The sequence below is a fragment of the Salvia splendens genome, chromosome 1 (genome assembly GCF_004379255.2).
Source record: "Salvia splendens isolate huo1 chromosome 1, SspV2, whole genome shotgun sequence".
NCBI classification, from domain to species: Eukaryota; Viridiplantae; Streptophyta; class Magnoliopsida; order Lamiales; family Lamiaceae; genus Salvia; species Salvia splendens.
In genome coordinates, this window is record NC_056032.1 from 41,555,125 (window position 1) to 41,566,060 (window position 10,936).

Below are 10,936 nucleotides of genomic sequence, written 5' to 3' on the forward strand. Positions count from 1 at the left end.
AATTTAGATATATAAAGTAGCTAAGAAGGATGGCCTAACGTCCTCTTTTATCATTTAAACACTTTGCAGACTTAAGCAGACTAGGAGCAAGTTCTAGAAACAAATACATGAATACAGATAAATCACACAAGAAAGAAATTTATGGCTCAAGTCTCACAAGGTATAAGCAAGATTCAAGGCAAACAAGCAATTCATTATTTATGCACATTTTCACTAAACCTTCAAATTAATGCATCAAGTCAACTCAATCAACACATAAACGAACTTTTAATCATAGGCAACTCAGTCTGATGTTCCTAAACATGAGTATTTCTAAATTTTCTATGTTATGGTCATGACAAGATTCACCTCGGGATTATTAAAAAAAAAACTAACAAAAATAAGCAAAAACAACTAAACTCACGGTCCACCACTTCATCCCCCCAAACTTATTCAAAACTACGTTAAGAATAAGTTTGCAAAGTCTGTGGATATGTGAGTAAAAACAAATCAAACTTAATAAAAAAATACCAATATTGGGTTGCCTCCCAACAAGCGCTTGGTTAACGTCTTTAGCTTGACGTTCTTTAAGGTTCATAAAATATCCCTCATTCTCGGGATTTTCTTTGGGATGCCTTATGTACCTACAATTTCGCAATGTGAGCATAGAATGAAGAAAATTATAGTAGAGTACAATGCATAACATGTGGCAATCCCCTAAACTTTAATCATATCAAGGCATAAAATATGCAAATCAAATTATCTACCTTAACATGATCATTTTTCATCCCCCGTAATATTCTCTATCCCCCAATTAATTGCAAAACTTTTCAACAATAGACCAAGATCACGCAAAACAATTTAAGCTCCTAAAAACACAATTCATGCAAGATAAAATAGCCTCGCAATGCTATGAACATGAACTATGTGTATCAACAATCAAGCCAAAGTGATATTCAATTTTCATCCACCAAAGACCAAACATACCCAAGCACACCCAACAACTATTTCTTGCAAATATCCAAAACTCACAAATTCACCAAAAATAAATCCAAATTAAATCGTCACTCATCAAACTCCTATCCAAACTCCCAATATATATATCAACAACAAAGTCATTCAATGAAAGAATTCAAGATCAAAGCTCAGAAATTAAAAGAGAACGTACCTTGTGTTGATTGACAGCTAAGCACATGAATAATTGGTAGAGTACAAAGAATTTGCTTAAGTGATGTGAATTTGAAGTGTGTGTGAGTGATTTATGTGGAGAAAATAAAATAAAATAAAAACAGGGGGAAGGAGGTTCTAGTTTTTCTATTTTTTTAAAAAAGATTTTCTTGAAAAAAACGAAGAATAAGAAGTTTTAAAAAAAGAAAAAGAAAAAAAAAGAAAAGGAAAAATTCAAACGGAAAAGAAAAAAAAGTTTAAAGAAAAGATTTTTTTTATTTTTATTTGACTTAAGCTCTACGGAGGATAAAACCAACGGTAAAAAAATAACAAAAACAAGAGAGCAAGCATATTTTATATCTCACCCACACTCTACGGAGTATATCAAATGTTGTAGCAGATAATTGCATCTTCCATAGGAGCGCAGAGTAATCCACTGTTGTGCTTCGTGCTCCTTGAAAAACAAATAAAATAAAAACAATTAAAACAAAACTATACAAAATATTACACTCCAAATTAGTATTATCAACCGTTCTACAATATCAGCTTAAAGCAATAATATTCCCCGGCAACGGCGCCAAAAACTTGATGCACTATTTATTAGCACTAAAAATACCTGCAAGCATACATGGTAGATCTAGTATAGCTAAAGGTCAGTACCAGATATCGAACACATGGAATAAGATTACAACTGACTACCATATACTAAGCATCATATACTATCTAGAGACACGTGATTTTTGGGTTGATTAATTAAACTAGATTGGAAGAAATAAACAAAAAAATGGAAAACATAAAAAGAAATAATACAAAGCAGGCTTAACAATGTAGAATTTTAGGATCCAAAAACACAATCGACTTCCTTGAATTACGGTATCCAGAGCTTTTAAGTCGATCACAATTATAGATTAAACCCCCTCCCGAGGTGAAAAACCTGTAGATTAGGTGATAGGATTGAAGTCCCCTTCTAACCCTTAAACCCCTAACTCCTAAAAGCATATAAGATCAAAGACCTCACTCAAAACCTCAACTCTCCCGAGTTCTATTGAATTAAGGTGTGAATTATCCCTTTTTCCAAGTCAATTATTTCGTCTCCCGAGTACTCTAATCAACTCTAACATGTATTCAAGAGGTAGCTAATCAATTCAACATAGAAAGCACCAGATAAATCAAATAACTGCAAGAGCTAACAAGGAAAATCAATCGAATATCTATACCAAAAATTCTACAAAAGATGTTATACTCATAGACAAGTAAAAACTACAATTAAAGTACTAGACATGAAAGAAATTGATAAAACCCAAGGTTGAATCTTCAATCTTCAATCTTCAGTCTTCTCTTCCCTGGATCTGCAGAGCTCCGCTCCAATGGAAGATGGATTATGTGTGTATTATGGAATGAAAAGAGGTGTAGAGATGGAGAAGGATTGAAGGCTCTGAGATAAAGATGATGAATTAGGTTCAGAGGTATTTATAGGCTGGAAAAAGGTTTATTTTTGATAAATTTCGTGCCCTACAAGAAATAGGAGAGATTTGGCTTCACAATATAATAATTTCTTTTCTTCCGTGAATTTCCGCCTAATTTCTGCCAGATTTTGACTGCACTGCGCGATGTTTGTAAAATGGCCATAACTTTCTCCACGGAACTACGATTTTGATGTTTAAGGTATCCACGCAAAGGTCTTTCAAAGACGAAGAGACTGGTATCTAGTAGGCACTGATTGGACTTCAAAATAGCTTCCAGAATGGGCTCGAACAGAGGCTGCTGCACTTTGGCCTTTTTTTTCATCTTTTTCTATCTTTTTCTATCATTTATCAACAAACACGTCAAAAATAACAAATGTATAACATATGCAATTTAAGAACATAATTTGCATGATTGAAATTTAAAACAAGTCAAATCTAGTCCTTAAAAACATGCAAAATCTGTGTTTGTCAATGGTCTAATGCTTTTGGATGATGTCACGTCCGCCCTTACTAAGGATACTGAAGACGGGGAAAACGTGACGAGGGGAGGGACTAAGGAGCGGGGAAGAAATGGGGGACACAATAAAAGTTGACACTTAATGCAAAAATTTGATTAACTTTCAAAAGGGAAAATACTTTAGTCTACAACAACATTTTAGTTTATCAAAAGTAAGCAGCGTAATAAAGTCTCAAAGTATTTGACACAATAAAGTCATACGAAGTAAAGTAAACTCTTGTGACATTAGTTTTCAAAAGTAGCTGCGGAAATAAGTTATCAAAGAGAGTCATAGGATGACGCCTATGTATGAAGACACAACGCATCCAAATTTCCTAAGACGACTTAACACCCATCGCAACACCCCGCTCAACCTGCACATAAAGAAAACATATGCAGGGCTGAGTACTTGATATACTCAGTGGACACACGCCAACATATTTGATAAAAGTTATGTCATCCATACCATAGTGAACTCGAGTTTTAACATTTTAGAAAAGAAATATCATCGAGTATCACAAAACATTTTCATAGCCTGGTCAGGCAAAACAATCTCCCCACTTTCTCAACAATCAATCATTCACATCCTCTTACCATAGTGCGACGAAAGTGTGGCCACACTATCCGCCCACGAGACCGGCCGACTAGCAAGGACGGCTCACGATCCCCTCTGTGTACACAGCCAGATAGGGTTTGCGGCCCTACTCAGACCATAATTCGTTTATCATAGCCCTATAGCCTAATGGAGCGAACTCACAAACTAGGCATCAAGCACAATCTCAACATAGCCATATAGCCTAACGGAGCAAGCTCAAACGAACTAGACATCAAGCAACAATCTCAACATCTAAACAATCACGGCATGACATAACACTTTAAACCACCCTTATAGCTCCAACATCGTAATTTTGAAACGTAAAAGAGTTTAGTAAAAGAAAGCCAACCTCGATTGCTTACAAACACAGTTCACAACTTTATTGAAATCCTTGCTCTTCGTACCCACGTACGCACAACAACCCTTATCAACATCATAACCACATAATACTACACAATCAGTTTTCTATCAACACATTACTCATGCATGCCCTATCGTTCCTTTCATCGTTTTCTTAGATTGCCCATCCCCAAACGTTCATCAACAAAAACGAAACGAACACTCAAGCATACATCAACGTGTAACACATAGCCACATCATAGGATACGTTTCTTATTCACACATGTATCATTTATTCAATCAAAACTTGACAACAAGTATTATTTTAACATGACAGAAATCTGGCAGAACTCCAAAGTCGTTTTGTAAAAATTATTAAAATTCCATCCGACCTCCGTTAGGGCTGAAATTTTATCACAACATAGTGGACACATCAAGGATCATCTAGTTAAAATTTCACATCAAAATCACATCTTTAGGTTGGTCAAATCAAAAACGAAACTCACTGGACGAGAATACAAATTCTGACAGAACTGCGCAGTTAACTTTAAAAATTCATTTAAAATTCATATTTCGCCAAAAGAGGCTGAAATTTATACATAACACCGAAGACATCTCAAATTTTACTCAGTTAAAAATTCGTGCCAAAATAAGACCGTTTGGTCAGTCAAACACACGTCAAAAGCTACTGTCCGAACACCACAGTTTTCATGCTTCACAAATTCGAATTAGGGTTTATCTATCATTCATCCAAACACATATATTCATGCTTCCAACACATAATCATGCCTCAAAAAGATCACACAACCAAGTTCTCATATATTCACATATCATTCACCAACGAATCATCCACAACCTCATGCAAAACATCAATCCCAACCGATTAATTTTTAGATCTATGATTTCTACACTCACTATATGCATGAGAGAATCAAGAAACATGGGTTCAATGGAAAGGATGAGAAAGAGAATTCAAATATACATTTCTCGTTCAAAAACAATCGGTAGGAAAGATAATTGATGCGATTCTTCGATGAATCTTGAATTTTCAACTCCAAATTGATGCAAGAATTAGGGTTCTTTTAATTTATAGTCTAGGATAAATCTCACAATAAAATAAAATAATTAAATTGTGGGGGAATAAAATAAAATCCCACAATTAAAAATTAAAGTAGGCGTGTGGAATGAGAGAGATCAAAGAAAAAAATATACTTAAATCCTCAAATAAAATAGGAATAGGATTTAAATTTGGTAAGATATGGTAAGATTTAATTGGGTTTTAATTCAAGGAAGGAGACAAACAAGATACCAATTAAATCCACAAAATAATTCCTTCTCCTAATTACTAGGAGATTTCAAAAATATCAAGGGATGACATAATTTGGTTTGGATTTAATTTGGATAAATATCCCAAAACAATTAATTAAATCCGAGAAGAAAATATTGTTTCCAATAAATAGGAGGGCTGGAAATTTCAATAAAAAAGCTAGAATAATTATGCATGATCCCATTTAATTTAATTACACATTGGAAGCTTAATCACATTCTTTCACATCACTCACAACAACTAATTTCACATAATTAACTTAAACACATAGAGACTCAATTTTCACAAAAGAAATTCTCATTCAACATCCACATTAATTAAAATAAAATAAGTCATTAAATAAAAATAATAAAAAAAGTCACAATTTTCTGGGATGCTATAGATGATTTGGCCAATAGTTAAGTGATATGCTGTGTTGTCACGGAACTCAAGAGATGATTAATAATGCAATGAGAGATTTTAGACTAAATGTGAGGATAATAAACTTTGTTGAATCATGAAGCTTGACGAACTTTAAAAATATTTAAGCTTTTAAAAAAATGTGAGTAATATTAATTACAAAAACTAATTATTTTTAATTTTGTAGGTTAAGCATAAAATGAAAATAAGAAAGAAAAGAAAAAGAAAAGAAGTTTAGGAGGGAGCATTTTCCGTGTGGCGCTCTTCAGCTTTTATCCGTTTCTATATATATGAAGTTTAATCTTCAAATTGGGTATACTTCATTCAGATTCAGCAACAGATTGATTGATTACACACCAAATTAATCTCGCAGCATTGTTTATTGAAGAAAGAGTTGGAAGATGAGCAAGAGAAGGATGAGCTTCGATAAAGAGGATGCTTCAAATTCAAGAGAAAGAAAGTTACCGAGAAGAAACCCCAATCATCAAGAAGCCCCAATTCCAGCAAACCCTATTCCAGCGCAAGATTTGTTATTCGAAAAGACGCTTACATTTTCAGAGGCTACGAGCAACCAGTTGAAGATCACCGGAGCGCACAAAGCAACGCTGATGGCGTTTCTAACTGATGCAGAGAGAGAAATATTGGCGGAAAATGGTGGTCTGATGGTTGGGACGAGAATTGCAAATGCAAATGCAAATGGAAATGGAGTTGAATATGAATTGGAATTAAAGAGAAATTCGATGACATATTTCAACGGATGGGGGCCGGTGGCGCGTGCAAACCAATTCGACACTGGGGATTCAGTTCAGGGGTTTGGGTACCGCGCCAACGGCAAGTTCCGATTGAACCTCAATATTATCAGAAACAGAAACCGCAACAATCGAGTAGCCCCAATTCCAGCAAACCCTAATCCAGCAGCCCCAATTCCAGCGCAAGGATTGTTATTCGAGAAGAAGCTTTCAGCTACAGATGCTACGCGCGACCAGTTGGTGATCACCGGAGCGCACAGAGCAACGTTGGTGGCGTTTCTGAGGGATGAAGAGAGAAATTTGGTGGAAGGAATTGGTGTTGGTCTGCTGATTCGGACGACAGGTGGAAATGGAGTTGAATATATATTGGAATTAAAGAAAACCAAGAAAATGCTATATTTCAACCGATGGCAGGTGGTGGCCGCCTCACACCAACTCAACATTGGGGATTCAGTTCAAGGCTTTGGGTATCGCGCCGCCGGTGAGTTCCGATTGCACCTCAATTTTATTAAATGATCATCTCAACCTCAATTTCAAGATCATAATTAGTGGATATACATACCTTTGTATTTTACTTTTTATATCTATCATTTTCAAGATTTTTTCTTTTGTTTCTTCCATCTTGAATTTTATTTGGCTTTATACTTTATGTTAATCAAATTTTAATCTATTAAGAATTTGGAAAATATTGTGGACAATTTAATAATAAAAAATCCTAGATTTTATTTCTAGCTACTCCATATTACCCCGATTCAAACAAAGACTCCTAAATCTTTTTATTTATTTTTATTATACATATCGAGACCTATTACGATGTTACAATCATTTGCTATTGGATTAGAATTTCAATGGTCATGATGATCTTACGAATTTCAGAAAAAAAGGATTAGAATTTCAATGGTCATGATGATCTTACGAATTTCAGAAAAAAAAACTATTCATCGATCTTTCCATCTTTCTCTTACTTATTGCTATAAAGTAATTCATTATAAGATCGAAAAAGATTTATGCACCGAAATTTCTTAGGGTGATTCTTTAGTTTTTTTTGGCTAAATATCATCAGAAAACAAGAAGAAACAATTCTATTGGACGAACTTAAATAATCTGAGCAATAGTCATTACAAAAAGTAATTAGTATTTTAACATAAAATGTTGTAGTAGTCTATACATAAAATGAAAATAAGAAAGAAAAAGAAGAGTTTTCCCCCTTGGCGCTCTTCCTCTTTGATTTTTTATCCCTATATGTATGAAAGTTAATCATCAAATTCGCTATATTCAACAACAGATTATTGCACTCCAAATTGATACTCCGTATTATCTTGTATCGTAACTAAGTAAGAATTTGAAGATGAGCAAGCAAAGAATGAGCTTCGAAAGTGATGATAATCAAGATTAAGAAGTCTTCAAGCAGGAGTGAATGCAAAAATAATTATCAATAGAGACTGAGATTTCTAAATTTTATTTTGATGTATAATTTTGAGTAATTTAGATCATCTGTAGGGATTTTTACAGTATAACTTACATTAAACTTGACTAATTTTTTTTAAAAAATTAATAGAAAAAATTAAAAAATTATTTCATTCACTTCCCCTTTCACTTTGGGTCCGCCCATGGCTTCAAGAGAGAGAAAGTTAACGACTAATATAAAATAATAAAATAGAGAACCGATATTAAATTTTTGTAGCCTTTTATAACATAGACGATTGATATTAAATTATACTCCATCTGTCCTATAGAAATATGCTGATTATTCTTTTTCATCCTTCCCAAACAAATAATCTATATTTACTTATGACAATTTTTTCTCATTTGCTTTTACTTTATCATTTATGGGTCTCACTATTCACTACATATTTTAAATACTTTTTCTCATTCTCTCTTAATTCACCAATTACGCATTAAAATTCGTGTTTACCCAAATTAGCTTATTTCTATACGACAGTAACATTATTATGTTTATTATGTAAAAACTCATGTATTGTGATAAAAAAATTTGTTTGTCATTTGAAAGCGTAGTAAATTATAGTAGTAACATATATAGCTACACGATTGATATTAAATTTATAAGAGCACAGACGTACGTAACGGACTTGGCATTATATACACTCTAAAAAACTGAAATATTAATATAGCAGATAATATTACTCAATTAAAGGAACCTTAAATGAATTGTTTCTAATATACTCTTATAATTATCAATATAGAATGAATAAAAACCTGTCACAGACTAAAATGCAAAAAATTGTAAGTTTGCTGATGTAAGCTTCAGAAAATGGAAATGAGAAGTCGCTGACTCGGTGGCGCTAAATTGGTTAAATACTTGAATTGATACACATATTATTAATTAATGACTTATTATGGTTATATCTATCACATGGTTTTCTTCATGATATCAAATTACAACATCATGAGTGTGATCAACCATAAATAAAAAATAATTAGGGCCATTAAGGCTCCATATGCAAAATAAATTTAATAATTAAGAAACAAAAGAATAATTCTTGAAGATTCTTTAAAATACTTTTTCTAAGAAAATAGAACATATAAAGCTAGCTAAAAGAAAGTAAAATTAAACCCTAAGGTGGTGTTCGGTTTTCAAGATAAAATAATACCAACATACAATCTAGGATTGGGTTGTGAGATTATTTTAGTCATAGGGAGTTAGCCATTACTAATTATCTCATGATTATCCATCTAGGATTGAGGTGTGGGGTTGAATCTCATGAACCAAACACACTACAAATTTAATCTCGGATACAATCTTCCAAACTGAACACCCCCTAAGAATATATCCAAGAACGTGTACATTTATAAAAATTGGAAAACACAATGAATTAATGATGAAATAGATTAGGGAAAAGAAAACATATATGGAAATAGGAAGTTTTGATTAATGAGAAAAGAAATGAATAATTAAAGATGCACTGATTTAGTTAGTGATAAAGTGGAGACGCAAACGGAGGTGATCACCGGTGGCGGCACGGACGGAACCAGAAATACAAATTAGCTGGTGCTAAAATGTAATAAAATAATAATATTATTAAATTATTTAAAATAATAATAGTAATATTTAAAAAAAATTAATATATATAATTCGATTTGTTGTTTCATTCAATTATTTAAAGTCGAACCGAACCAAAAATTAAAATATATCAATCAAATTTAGAAGAACTAATATTATATTTAAAATTTGAAAACAAGTGAGCATGGATATAGAGAAATAAATCAAGTTAAATGATGTATCAAAATCAAAATACATCTATAAAAATATGTATCAGAATCAAAACTAATATAACTATTGTAAATTAATTATTTATCTTTTAATTGATTCTATGTTTTTTAAAATAATGAAAAATAATTTTAAATAATGAAATCTATGAAATCGATGAATTGACGAAGATTGTGTGCACACTAATTATAGTATTGTACTTGAAATATTTTATCCATGAAATATTAATTTTAAGGTGAGGAGATTGAAATTATTGTGCTTGCAAACTTTATATTCTTCTAGGAATTATAATTTGGACGATTTGGTGACAAGTGTCCCACTCTTCATGGGAAAAAATGGAAAAAAGGGATGAAAAAAGTAGTAAGTAAATTAAAAGAATAGAGCAAAATTGGTGAAAAAGAATTTCTCAGCTCGACAACCGGTGTAATTGTTTACACTTGGGCTTGTTTAAAATTTAATACTAGTCCAACAAACACAATAAAAGTTAAGGCCCAACAGAACTAATAATACTAGAAGCCCAATTATAATCATCTTCTTTCCCAAATTTTTGTGCCTCAACGTCTAAAACCGTAAATATTTTGGATTCAGTGCAACGGCGACGGGGCACCAGCGCAGAGGGAGACCATGGGTGGGAAGTTTTCGGGACCGGCCAAGCCCCCGCTGGAGCGGTGGCTTGGCCGCTGGTGGTTCCGTCCCTGGGCGGCGGCGTGGCGGGAGGCAAAGGCCTAAACTGCAAAATATATATAGCTACGGACAAATATAACTGCCTTTTTTCCTTTCTACTTAATCGAAAATGTTATCGGAAACAATCTTCAACAATCTTGATTAGGTTCAATATGCTTAAGCCTATTCCAAAATCACTATATTCTAACTTAATCATTTTTCTTTTTAACTAAAACTTCAACAAAATTCTCTCATTCTCTCTCATATATTATTTTCTCTTCATTTAACCCTGAATATTAACTTTCAAAATTTTGTGCCCATAACTAATTTGGGATGGAGGGAGTACAATTTAGTACTCTCATTGTCTATATTATTCTCACTTTTCTATTTAGTCTTGTCTCAAACTATGTACACTATTTCTATTTTAAATAAAAATTAGGATATTTAATTAATATATTATTGTTAATTCTTGAAGATTCTTTAAAATACCTTTTATTTTCTGATAGAATAGAACATGTATAAACCTA